Source organism: Octodon degus, unplaced genomic scaffold, assembly GCF_000260255.1.
Source record: "Octodon degus isolate 3935 unplaced genomic scaffold, OctDeg1.0 scaffold00062, whole genome shotgun sequence".
Lineage (NCBI taxonomy): Eukaryota > Metazoa > Chordata > Mammalia > Rodentia > Octodontidae > Octodon > Octodon degus.
In genome coordinates this window covers 9,266,513-9,277,301 of record NW_004524638.1, presented here as the reverse complement: position 1 = coordinate 9,277,301, position 10,789 = coordinate 9,266,513, and the positions used below count along the sequence as shown (strand labels likewise).

The 10,789-nt window shown below is 49.7% G+C and overlaps 1 pseudogene; it reads right to left on the bottom strand.

Annotated features, from left to right (window-relative positions):
* Positions 1 to 6,696: 6,696 nt before the first annotated feature.
* Positions 6,697 to 10,789, bottom strand: part of LOC101572027 — a 4,533-nt pseudogene continuing 440 nt past the window's right edge.

The window sequence follows — 10,789 nt, the reverse complement described above, 5'->3', positions numbered from 1 at the left end:
GAGCCACACCCAAGAGGGCGGGGTGGGGGTAGGGTGGGGGTAGGGTGGGGGTTAGGGTGGGGGTAGGGGTGGGGTGGTACAGTACACACGACTGGATCCAGTATATGCAGGAGGACCAGAGGATCAGACAGGCCCCCAAACAACTTCCTTTAAGCTATTCAGTGTCATGAGAATGTGGCCCTCAGGTGGGACACAGGAAGGCCATAGAGGTCCATTCTTTGTATCAGGGAATATCCCAGGAAATACAGGAAACTGTGGGGCACACTTGGGTTTGCTCCATTTTTTGGGGAGTTGGGAAATATGTCTTCTGTTAAAGCAAATTCATACATACAATATAGAGTAGAAGAGAAGATCACGGGGACTTTTAAGGCAAGACACAGATGCTTAGAAACGCGGTGCTTGTGGTGGGGCGGGGCCCACCTCGCTCAGCACTGCTTGCTCCCACGGATTTATGAGCCTTTGTCATTGGAGGCTTTGTGTTGGCTTGTTGGTGAGACAGCGACACAAGTGCCTCTGCTGGAGGCTCTGAGGATCTGTCTGTGTGTATTGTACCACCCCCACGCCAGACCCTAACCCCCAGCAGGCCAAGAATTAGCCAGTGTGGGCCAGACAGGAAAAGCCTGGTAGTGGAGGACCACAGCACTGTCCAGGGGCACTGGATTCTCAGCTGTCACAGCTCAGTGCCATCAGATATCCAGAGCACACAGTTGTACAACATTAGCTCTGCTCCACCTTGCTGCTCTCCCGGCACCCTCCTCTGGTGTGTGACCGTCCTTGTCACGGTCCCACAGGGAAAGCTTCTGCCCTTCTTGGCAGCTAGAGTCCTCATTGTCAATCAGCGGTTCTCAGTTGTGGGCAGATCTTGGTGATGTCCCTGCAGAGGACATTTGGTGAGGTCTTCAGGTGTAAAGGCCGGGCAGCTGGCTAAACATCTTATGATACAGAGATGCGCAGACGTACCCAGGCCCAAGCGTGAGGACGCAGCGCTGGAGCTGGGGAATGCCATGGACACGACAGATCCTTATCCTGATCTACACATCAGTCTTGTGCGAAGTCGCTTTGGATATGCTGCTGCTGAGAGACCAGCCCTCAACCACGCGCAGGGTAATCAAGTCGCAGCCTGCCAGTGTGTGTGAGCCTTCCCATTCCTGACACCGTACACAAAGGAGAAGAGGTCCAGTTAGGTTCACGGTTTCAGGAGGCTCAGTCCACAGTCAGCTGGCTGCAAGGCAAGAGTCCTAGGGCAGAGGGGCATGACGGGGCAAGGCTGCTTAGCTCAAGGCAGCTAGGAATCAGGGCAGGAGGGCAGCGTGGGACAGGAGCAGGTGAGGGACCAGTCCTCGTGCCCAAGGTCACGCCTTTATCACTCACCGTGAAAAAACTGGGGGCCTGTAATCCACTAGGTATTTCTTAATCCGATGAAGTTGACATCTCAGGATTAATGGTCATATGGCAAGAACGCGTACCTGGTTGCTGCCATTTACTGGTGAATTCCCAGCAGCCAGCTGGCTTCCCTAAACATGGAAATCCTTTCAACTTTCTATTGTTGTGTTTAGGGGGCTTGCCAGATAGCTCAGTTGTTTAAAGTGCCACTTAGGCAAATGCAGTCAGGCACAGGGGACTGTGGTTTGATCCCCACCTCCAAAGCTCCACCAGACCCGCCCTTAAGGCCACCTGAACTAGAAAAAAAAAAAAATTAAAAAATCCTCTTCTATTTTTGTGTTTAAAAATGCTTCCATTCTCCTTTCACCTTAGAAAAGTTTAGTAAGTGAAACATGAGTAATGTTGGAAAGTCTCATAAAAGATAACCAAACACTGAAGCTCCCTTGTCTGTTAGCATCCACACACGGGCATATAGATTAAAGAATAAGCTTATAGCTTGTATTAGTGTGGTGCTTACATCCTTTCTCGGCATAATTGTGACGAGACAGATCTGCCTCACTCGTAACTGCTATACGTGGCATTCCCCAGTGCGGATCTGTCACCGGTGATTTGACCAGTTCTTTTTTAATATTTTATTTATTTATGTATTTGGTGTAAATACATAAATAGTCTCACTATGCAGCTCAGACTTGTAGTGATCCTCCTGTCTCAGCCTCCCCAGCACTGGGATTACAGATGTGCACCCAGATTGCTGGGTTTCAGTAGCTGGTATGGCATGGCATGGCCAGCATGGCATGCAGTACCTGGGATTGAACGCAGGTCCCTCCGCTTGCCAGGCGGGTGCTTAGGCCACTGAGCTATCTCCCCAGCCCGAGCATTTCTCTTTTGCTCGGCACTTGGTTTGTAGACAGCTTTCCACCACTGGGACCATTGGTGGGAGCTTCTTTGCCCACGTGTCCTTGTGCAAGTGCACAGGTGTGTCTGCAAGATGGAGCACAGATGGAAAGATGCACACTAGAACGTTTTTATTAAGTGTACTTGACACAGGGTCTCACGACACAGTTTGGACCTGTAGTGATCCTCTTGCTTTCAGCCTCCCCACTGCTGGGATTAGAGGTGTGCACCACCATGCCGGATCCCAGTGGCCAGCTCAGCGTGCCTGGGGTTGGGGCCAGTGTGGCCTGTAGTGCAGGGGCTCCAACCCTGGTTCCTGAGCTTGACTAAGCAGGTGCTTAGACCCTGAGCTGTCTCGCCGGCCTTTACACTTGAGCTTTCTCTAGGTGCTTTCAATTGTCCTGCCAAGAGGGTGAGGCATTTTATGTTCCAGCCAGTAGTGACTGTGTATCCATTTCTCACATCCTCACCACCTGTGATTTTCTTTTCGATTTTTAGAAATGTCACCTATCTGATGAGTAAAAAGTGAAAGTACCAGTTTGATGTCGGTTACTATGGAGATTTCTGTACTTTTTATATACATAGAGCCATTTGTGTTCCTCTTGCTTTCAAAAATCCTCATGTCACGGGAAAGGGTCTGACTCATTTGCTAGTGGACATCTAGGGATGTAAGTGCCCAGAAGGCGAAAGCTCTTCTCAAGTCCTCCATCCCCACAACAGCCCTGCTGTGAGGAGCACAGATTGGCCCAGGCTTCTCCTTTGACTCTGCTTGTCTGCCTGCCTGGCGAGAGATGAGGTGGTGGGTGTACTGAGGAGACTCTGGGTCCCGAGCCTTTGGGCAAGAGGAGGTGGCTCAACTCTGTGTCCTCCAGGCCTCGGATCCTGCCCCTCCCCAGAGGAAGAGGTCACCCCTACAGCTTGGGCTTTTTTTCTCGAATGCTTTTTGCTGCAGTTTTGTCACTCACTGCACTGGCTCTGCAGCACAGCACTTCGTTAGCGTTTTATTCTCCATATTAATGAGACATCTTGGGGTGATTCATACCTGCACCTCGGGGCTCAGCTCTGTGTCTCTGGCACTTGCAGCTCCCTAAATGTTGGGGAAAGGGGTGTTTCTCTTTCCCACCTGTGGTGAAAGGAGCTTTGACTAAAGCTCTCAGCCCACCTCTCCACAACCACTGTCTGCACTGTGACCAGATTCAGGACCATCTTCTGAGAGCAGCCCAGATAAATCCCTGGAATGCCACGTCACCTGGTAGAGATTCTCATTGGCTCCTATTTTCCATCCCCATGAAAGTGACAAGAAGACTATCTTTGGTTTTGATTTATTTTGCTTCACCCATAATGCAATCTAACTCAAAATACCTTCTATAGTGGGTGGCTGCCACCAAGGCAAATCCCATTAGTAGGTGTGGTACTCTTGGCTCAACTAATTTCCCTTTACTAAAACAACAGGATTGGCCTGGCTACTCCCCCAGCTCTTACTAATAATTCTATGCTGTTTCCTCTAGTTAGGTCTAATAAAAATTTTAAGAGGGCTGGGCATGGTGAGACACACCTTAATCCCAGTACTTGGGAGGCTGAGGTAGGAGGATTGCTGGGAGTTGGAGGCCAGCCTGGACTGCATAGAGAGGCCTTGTCTCAAAAACAAAAAATAAATAAGCAAAAAGGAAGGGCACCTAGTATTCTAAAAATTTCTAAACATTCTGAAAGGACTGAAGGTAGCTCACCTCAGACAATGGGATGTTGTAGTTGAAAAATGAATAAACTTTGTGGTCAGGTATAAGAAAATTTTAGAGGAACTAATTTTGTGAGCTGCAAAACAAAGTTTCCAGAGAGTGACAGTGGAAGTTCAAAGTGGTGCTTGTTGGGGGCCGGTTAGGAGCCCTATTTGTGTTGTCCGACAGCTGGAGGTGTGAGCTAGAACAGCACAGAGCAAAGGGAGTGTGCGGGGGGCCGAGGCCAGAGCTCCCAGGTCAAATCCAGCCCTAGTGGCTACATTAGATGGGGGAGGTTATTGAGCTTCTCTGAATCTCAGTTCTGATCTTGTGAATAACAAAAGGAACAGTGAGTTTAGTACAGTGCTTGGCACATAATGAGCCAATTTTGATGTCAGTCTCTTTCCTATTGAAGCAGTTAACACTGGCGGTCTCTAACGTACAACTCACAGCTGCCTGGAACAAAACTGAGGTTGATTTGAACTTGGCTGGACATCAGCTCGGTGACAAGGGCAGTTAAATTTATGCGGGATGTGTTCTAACATTTATGATGTTGTTGCAAGAAGACACAGTGATGAATAAAGAGGTTGCACTATTGACTGGGTAAAGAGCAACTCTATATTTGGTTAGAAAATGCACTGGTTCAGGGGCAGGGTGCACACACCTGCGTCTCCGTGTTCACCGTGCCAAGTACCGAGCCCAGGGACAAAGGCACCTGCGGCAGCTACTCAGCCCCTACTCGCCTGGATGGACCCAGGGAGTCCCGGCCAGTCATGAGCTGTCATCCTGTGCCCTTCGAGAGCCACCCCAGACACCCCCTTCACTGGGAAAGAGGAAGGGGCGACATGGTCACCTGAGTGAGTGCCCCCCTGGAAGAAGAAACCCCCATGGGTCTGGCGAGAAAGCCAGGGGTTGAGAAGAAGAGGCTGGGATCATGCGAACAGGCGGGCCCTGGGCACCAGGGTCAGGAGGTAGAAGAACCTTCTGTCATGGCTTCATGTGAGGAAGAGGAGGCAGGTGAGGGACAAAGAAATACTCAAGCTCCTATGCCTGCTGGCCTCGGCCGTCTTTTAATGTGTACTCTTGCATTTTAGTTGGGCCGGCGAGATAGCTCAGTGGACTATACAACTGCTTTGGCAAGCGCAGGGACCAGGGTTCAATCCCCCGTCCTGTGTGCCCGCCGGCCCTGCCCCCAAACCGCGCTGGGCTGGGATGAGTCCTGGTGTGGTGGCACACACCTGTAATCCCAGCACTAGCGTGGCCGAAATCACGAGGAGTCCAAGCTGTGTACTGAGACCCTGCACCAAATACATAAATGAAAACAAATTGTGTATTTCCTTTTTCTTGACCAACAAAGTACTAGGAGCTCATTATAGAAAAGTTGCTGAAAGAAGAAAAAGAATCCATCCTCTCATCAGGAAGACGGCCCCAGAGAATACTTTCTGTTCTAATAGAGTGTTTCTTATTTGGCTGAGGTCACGGTCTGTCTTGTACACATAGCTTGGCGTATGGCTTGCCTTTGCTGGACCACATTTTATCACCGTGTTTCCCAGGCCTTTTATTGGGGGGACACGGGGTCTCCCTGTGTATTCCAGGCTGGCTTAGCGCAGGCTGGCCTTAGCCTCCCAGGGAGCCGCCTCCTCCTCAGCTTCCCAAGTGGTGGATTGCAGGCGGATTACAGGCCTACACCACCATGCCCAGCTTCTTATAGGTGTGCTGAGCATGCCTTTTTAGCAGCTCTCTGTCGTACTGTGGAGGCAAGTTTTATTCAGCCTTTTCCTTATTGATAGACATATAAATTGCTCCTAATTTCTTTCCGGTTCTCAGTAACGTTAACATGACTGTGTCTGGGTGCAACTCATTGTCCACGTTTCTGATTGCTTCCCTAATTCCTTGGGGCGGAATTAGAGGGCAAAAGGAGTAGCAGAGGGTCTGTCAGAAGACGCATACCCTGTGATCTCCCCAGCCGATTCTATAAAGCACGGGGATTTGACAGGCTCAGTCCATCTGCCTTCCTAAATCCACGGCTCCCTGCTCTCTCTTTTTCCTCTCTCCACAACCATTCAGCCCCTTCTCTTTTCTTTCCTTCCTCTTCCACCTCTGACCAGCAGTCAAACCATTCCAGGAAGAAAGGTTAGTTATCAGCCCGCTGCCTGAGGGTGTGGAATATGGAGATTTCTCAGGGGTAGGGCTGACTCTTAGCAAAGTTAAAAAAAAAAATAGGAAAAAGATAAGAAACTAACTATAAATAGGTGCCTTGCGTCACAGAGAGTCCTTTTTATGTTGTCTACATTGTGTGGGAACTCCAGAGAAGTTCTACACACGGGGACCTGGCATTGCCCTGGGATCTTGTGTTTGACAGTTCAGCTCATTTTCCCAGCAAGCTTTGCTACACCCTGAAGCCTAAAGAAGAAGGATTTGGAGGTGCCTTGAGAGTGGAAGGCAGTGGGGAGACACCCAGATTTCAGTATAAGGAGATGGATTATGCGAGGTAGCTTCAAAGGGGCACAGAAGTCTATCTCCAGGTTTGACCAAGTGTTTGGTTTTCTACATGCAGAGTCTGAGAGGGGGGATCCAGAGGCTGCCAGATGCTGTGGACTCAACAGATACTTGGCTCATCACCAGATGTTCCAGGTGCTGCAGACACCAGAGAGTGAGGGGCCCACCAGGCTCCCATCGGGTTTCCACTTCCCAGAGCTCACGTTCACGGGGGGCAGCCAGAGGTAGACATCTGGATTTGGAGTTCATCCAGGGGGGGAAGGCTTGGTGGTGGAGACGACCACATGGGAGACTGGAAGGGAAGAAGAGAGAGCCTTGGAGGAACCTAGAAGCATAGGATTTAAGGAGGAAGGAAGGCCAGCAGAGGAGGCTGAGGCTGCACTGCCATCTGGCATCCCCATTCCAGCGGCTGAGGAGGGTCTCTGCTTAGAGGGGCATGTGAATGTGCCTGGGCATGGGGGAGAGCTAGCACGGACCAGGCCCTTGTGGGTTGCTGCGTTTTCAAGTGGAGTCAGTGTCAGCGGGTGCCCCACCCTTTCCTCTCCCTGCAGCTCATCCATCATCAATCCCCAACTCCACGTGCTGCCTCTGGGACGAGGAGCGGGGGCAGTCCCACTGACCATGGCACGCTTGCTGGGATGTGAAGCTGTCTCCGCAGCTCCTGCTTTGGATTTTCTCTCAGCTGCATTCATGCCAGTTCACCCTGCCCCTGCCCCGTACTTGGTGTGCCAGTGCTGGAACCACTAGTATTTATGACTGTGCCGAGAGGAGGCCCTTGCACAAGTCCTCCTCGAAGAGGACATTGTCCTGATGACTTCAACGCCCCTGCGCTGGGCAGCTGCAGCCTGAGCCTTGCATCATCTTCCGCCCACCACCATGCAGACCCCAGTGTCTCAGAACAGGGAAGGGGGTTGGGGATCAGGATAGTCACGTTGCTCTAAAGAAGCACAAGTGCAGGACACACACACACACACACACACACACACACACACACTTTTAAGAACCTGGTCCATGTGACTGTGGTACCCAGGAGAACCTAAAGTGTGGAGAGGGCTGGATGCTGGAGGCTTGTGGGAGAGTTTGAGTCCAGCTAGAGGCTGTTTGCTGCAGAACTCTCTCAGAGAGGGCAGTCTGTTCTGTTCAGGCTTTTAACAGACTGAAGGGGGCTCCTTGCATTATAGCAGGTCTGCTACACTCAAAAGCTCACCAATTTGAATGTAAACCTCACTCACAAAATGCACTTAGAGAAACATCCAGAAGGGACATCCAGAAGGGCCAGGGAGATGGCTCAGTAGAATAAGCACTGCCCTGGCAAGCACAAGGGTCTGAGTTCAATTTCTGGTTCCGCAGGGAAAGAGAGAGAGAGAGAGAGAGAGAGAGAGAGAGAGAGAAAGAAAGAAACATCCAGAATACGTTCAGCCACATAGCTGGCACTGTGGCTTAGCCACCTTCACGCAAACAGACATTCATCATCCTGCCCCTCATGTGACAGGTGGGGACATGAGGCCCAAGGAGGCCCAGGGATCCATACAGAACCATCCTGCATAAGGTGGAGACGCTGGGCTCCTGGCTGCGGACCCTTCTTGTCCGCACGGACTGGCCTCTGGGGCAGACACCCAACATGTGGAAGACCCCTCGTTGGTCCACACCACAGAATGGTGCACCTCAGCCTGTCATTTTCAGAGCTTCAGGTTGCCTTGTTACAGAACAGCAGGTACATCTGACAGGAGAGCTCAACTGGGAAGCATGGTGTGTGTCTTTTGGTAGGATTTAGCTGGAATTCCAAGAAAATGAGGTTCTGAGCCCTGAGGATGTTGCCAGGAAAGAATGCCTAAGGCCCAGTCACACATCCCCTCGGGCGGTATGGATCCCATTGTCTTCCTTGTCTTCAGGGGAATTCTTCAGTAGGTTTTGAACACCTGCTATGTACCAGTAAACACAGGCTGGGTGATGAGTAACACGAAATCCATCTCCACCCTCTTTCAGGTTGGGAAGACAGGCAATGATTTTTTTTTTTTTTTAACCATGACCACGACTTATTTCCAAAGGTCCTGTTGAAGTCCTGCCTTTTTATGTCCTAGCTAGAAGCTTAATGATCATAATTGTGCCAAAAGCTACAAAGGGGTCAGGATGCAGATTCCGAATTGGCCACTGGCTTTGGCAACATGGGAGCAGCTGGTGACCTTGAAGAGAGTATTTTGAGAACTGCTTTCCATCGGGGACTGTTATGAACAATGTCACCACGAATGCTCTTGTATGCTTTGAGGCGCATGTGTGCTAGGGCCCTCTGCAGTAGATACTACACACAGCACCGCTGGGTCGTGGGTAAGGAGAATCTACAATTTTGAGAGTGATTTACTTTGCTAATCAAAGAAAACATTGCATTTTATTTGATTGTACAGCATTGCATTTTCTGAAGTGTCAAATAAAAGGCAATTCACATAAAGATAGTGTCAGGGTCTTCAACATGCTGTGGAAAGTCTCTTCCTTCTCACAATAATTCCTCAGCTCACAACAATCCAAGAGAAAGTACTGTGATCATTCCACTTTGCCGATATGGAAACTAAAACATAGAGACCAGGCCAGGGTTCAAATCCAAGTAATCAGGTTCCAAAATTGGCTTTTAATGAAAACGTGGAGCCTTCCTAGTGCTGTGGAAATGTTAACGTGCTAATGAGACAGCAGCATGAGGAAGAGCACGAGAAGAGGAGAACGTCCACCATGGCGAACACGGGACCTTTCCCCAAGACTACCCAAGATGAACATGATGACATTAAAAGGCTCACTTACAGGGTTCCAGGTCTCCTTCACCTGTGAGCTGCAGAAATTGTAAATTAAAAACTTACCCAGCACTAGGGAGGCTGGAAACAGGAGGATCACCATGAGTCTGAGCTGCATAGTGAGACCCTGCACAAAAAAACCAAAACCAAAAACAAAACTTAAGCAAGAGTCATAAAAGTTTTTGGACTCAAAAGTCACATCCAATGGGCACATGGTTGGCCCTGAAGAACAGAGTCATAGTGTAAGGGGAAGAAACTCCAACCTCTCAGGCCGGGCTATTCAGTTCAAGGCAGGCTGCAAAGACAAGAACTGAGATGGAGTGACAGAGAGGACTGCAGGCCTTGTGTAGCAAATCAAGGAACCCACAGTATGTGGTAGCCTGGGGGCAAGCCGACCAAATTGATTAAGTGTCAGTGCAGACTGGGCCACTCAGGCACATTCATCTCCTTTTGAGGAGCAGTTACTCTTGAGCTCTGACTCACTGACCCTGCATGAGTCAGTCTTCCTAATCCTGGGACAGAGTACCAGACACCCACACTTTAAGAGACACTCGTAGTTTCAGAAGTTTCAGTCCACGGTTAGCGGACCCCAAGGCACAAGCAACACGGCAGAAGGGCATGGTGGGGAGAGTCTGCTCTTTCCTGGTGTGTGGGAGACAGAATGGGCTGGAAAGATCACCAAGGGAGATTCCTTGCAAAGGCACTTCCGGTGATCCCCCTCCAGCTTGGCCCCACTTCCTAACAGTGCATTCAGTGGAGCAGTCTCTTGATGGGTGGAATGCCCACTGTGACCAACCACCTCTCCAGAAGTCTCTTAATTATGTTGACAATGAAGCTTAATTGTTACTGACCTGGTGTGGGAAAGCCAGACCACAGTTGCCTGTTCCTCCAATTACTCAAGGAAGCTAGAAACCCTAAGTTTGTGTGACACTTCTCAATTTTTAATGATGGTAATGAAAATGCCTCTCATGTAGGCCAAATAAAATGCATCGTTGGTCAGACACAGACCAGCGGTTGCTGGTGCCTGCCGTTGGAGGAAGAGGAATCTGGAAAGGGACCAAGAACCTATATTCATGCAAGTAAGAGGGAAACTAGGCGCTGTTGTTGTTACGAGAACGAGGAACAGAGAGTTTCTAGAAGGAGGCAGTGAACAGGAGTCCAATTTGGTGACAAGTTGAATAAGATGAGCCTAAACGGTAGCTGAGATGGCATATGTAGGAGGCTGCTGGGGACTGTGGATAGTGCAGATTAACTGTGTTCGGGATATGCAGAAGCAAAGGCTATTGCTGCCTCAAAGAAGGAATAGGTGGCGACGTAGCGACAACACTGAAGGCTCCATACCTTGTTTGTTTTTGGCTATACATAATAGAAAATCTAACTTAAATGTCTTTAGAACAGGACTACAACAGAAGTCCTGAAGTAGGGACACCTGTGTTGATTTAGTCTTTGGTTCATCGCTATCATTATGGGCCAGGACTCATGTGTCTTTTATTAAAATTCTTTATGAGTTTTTTTTTT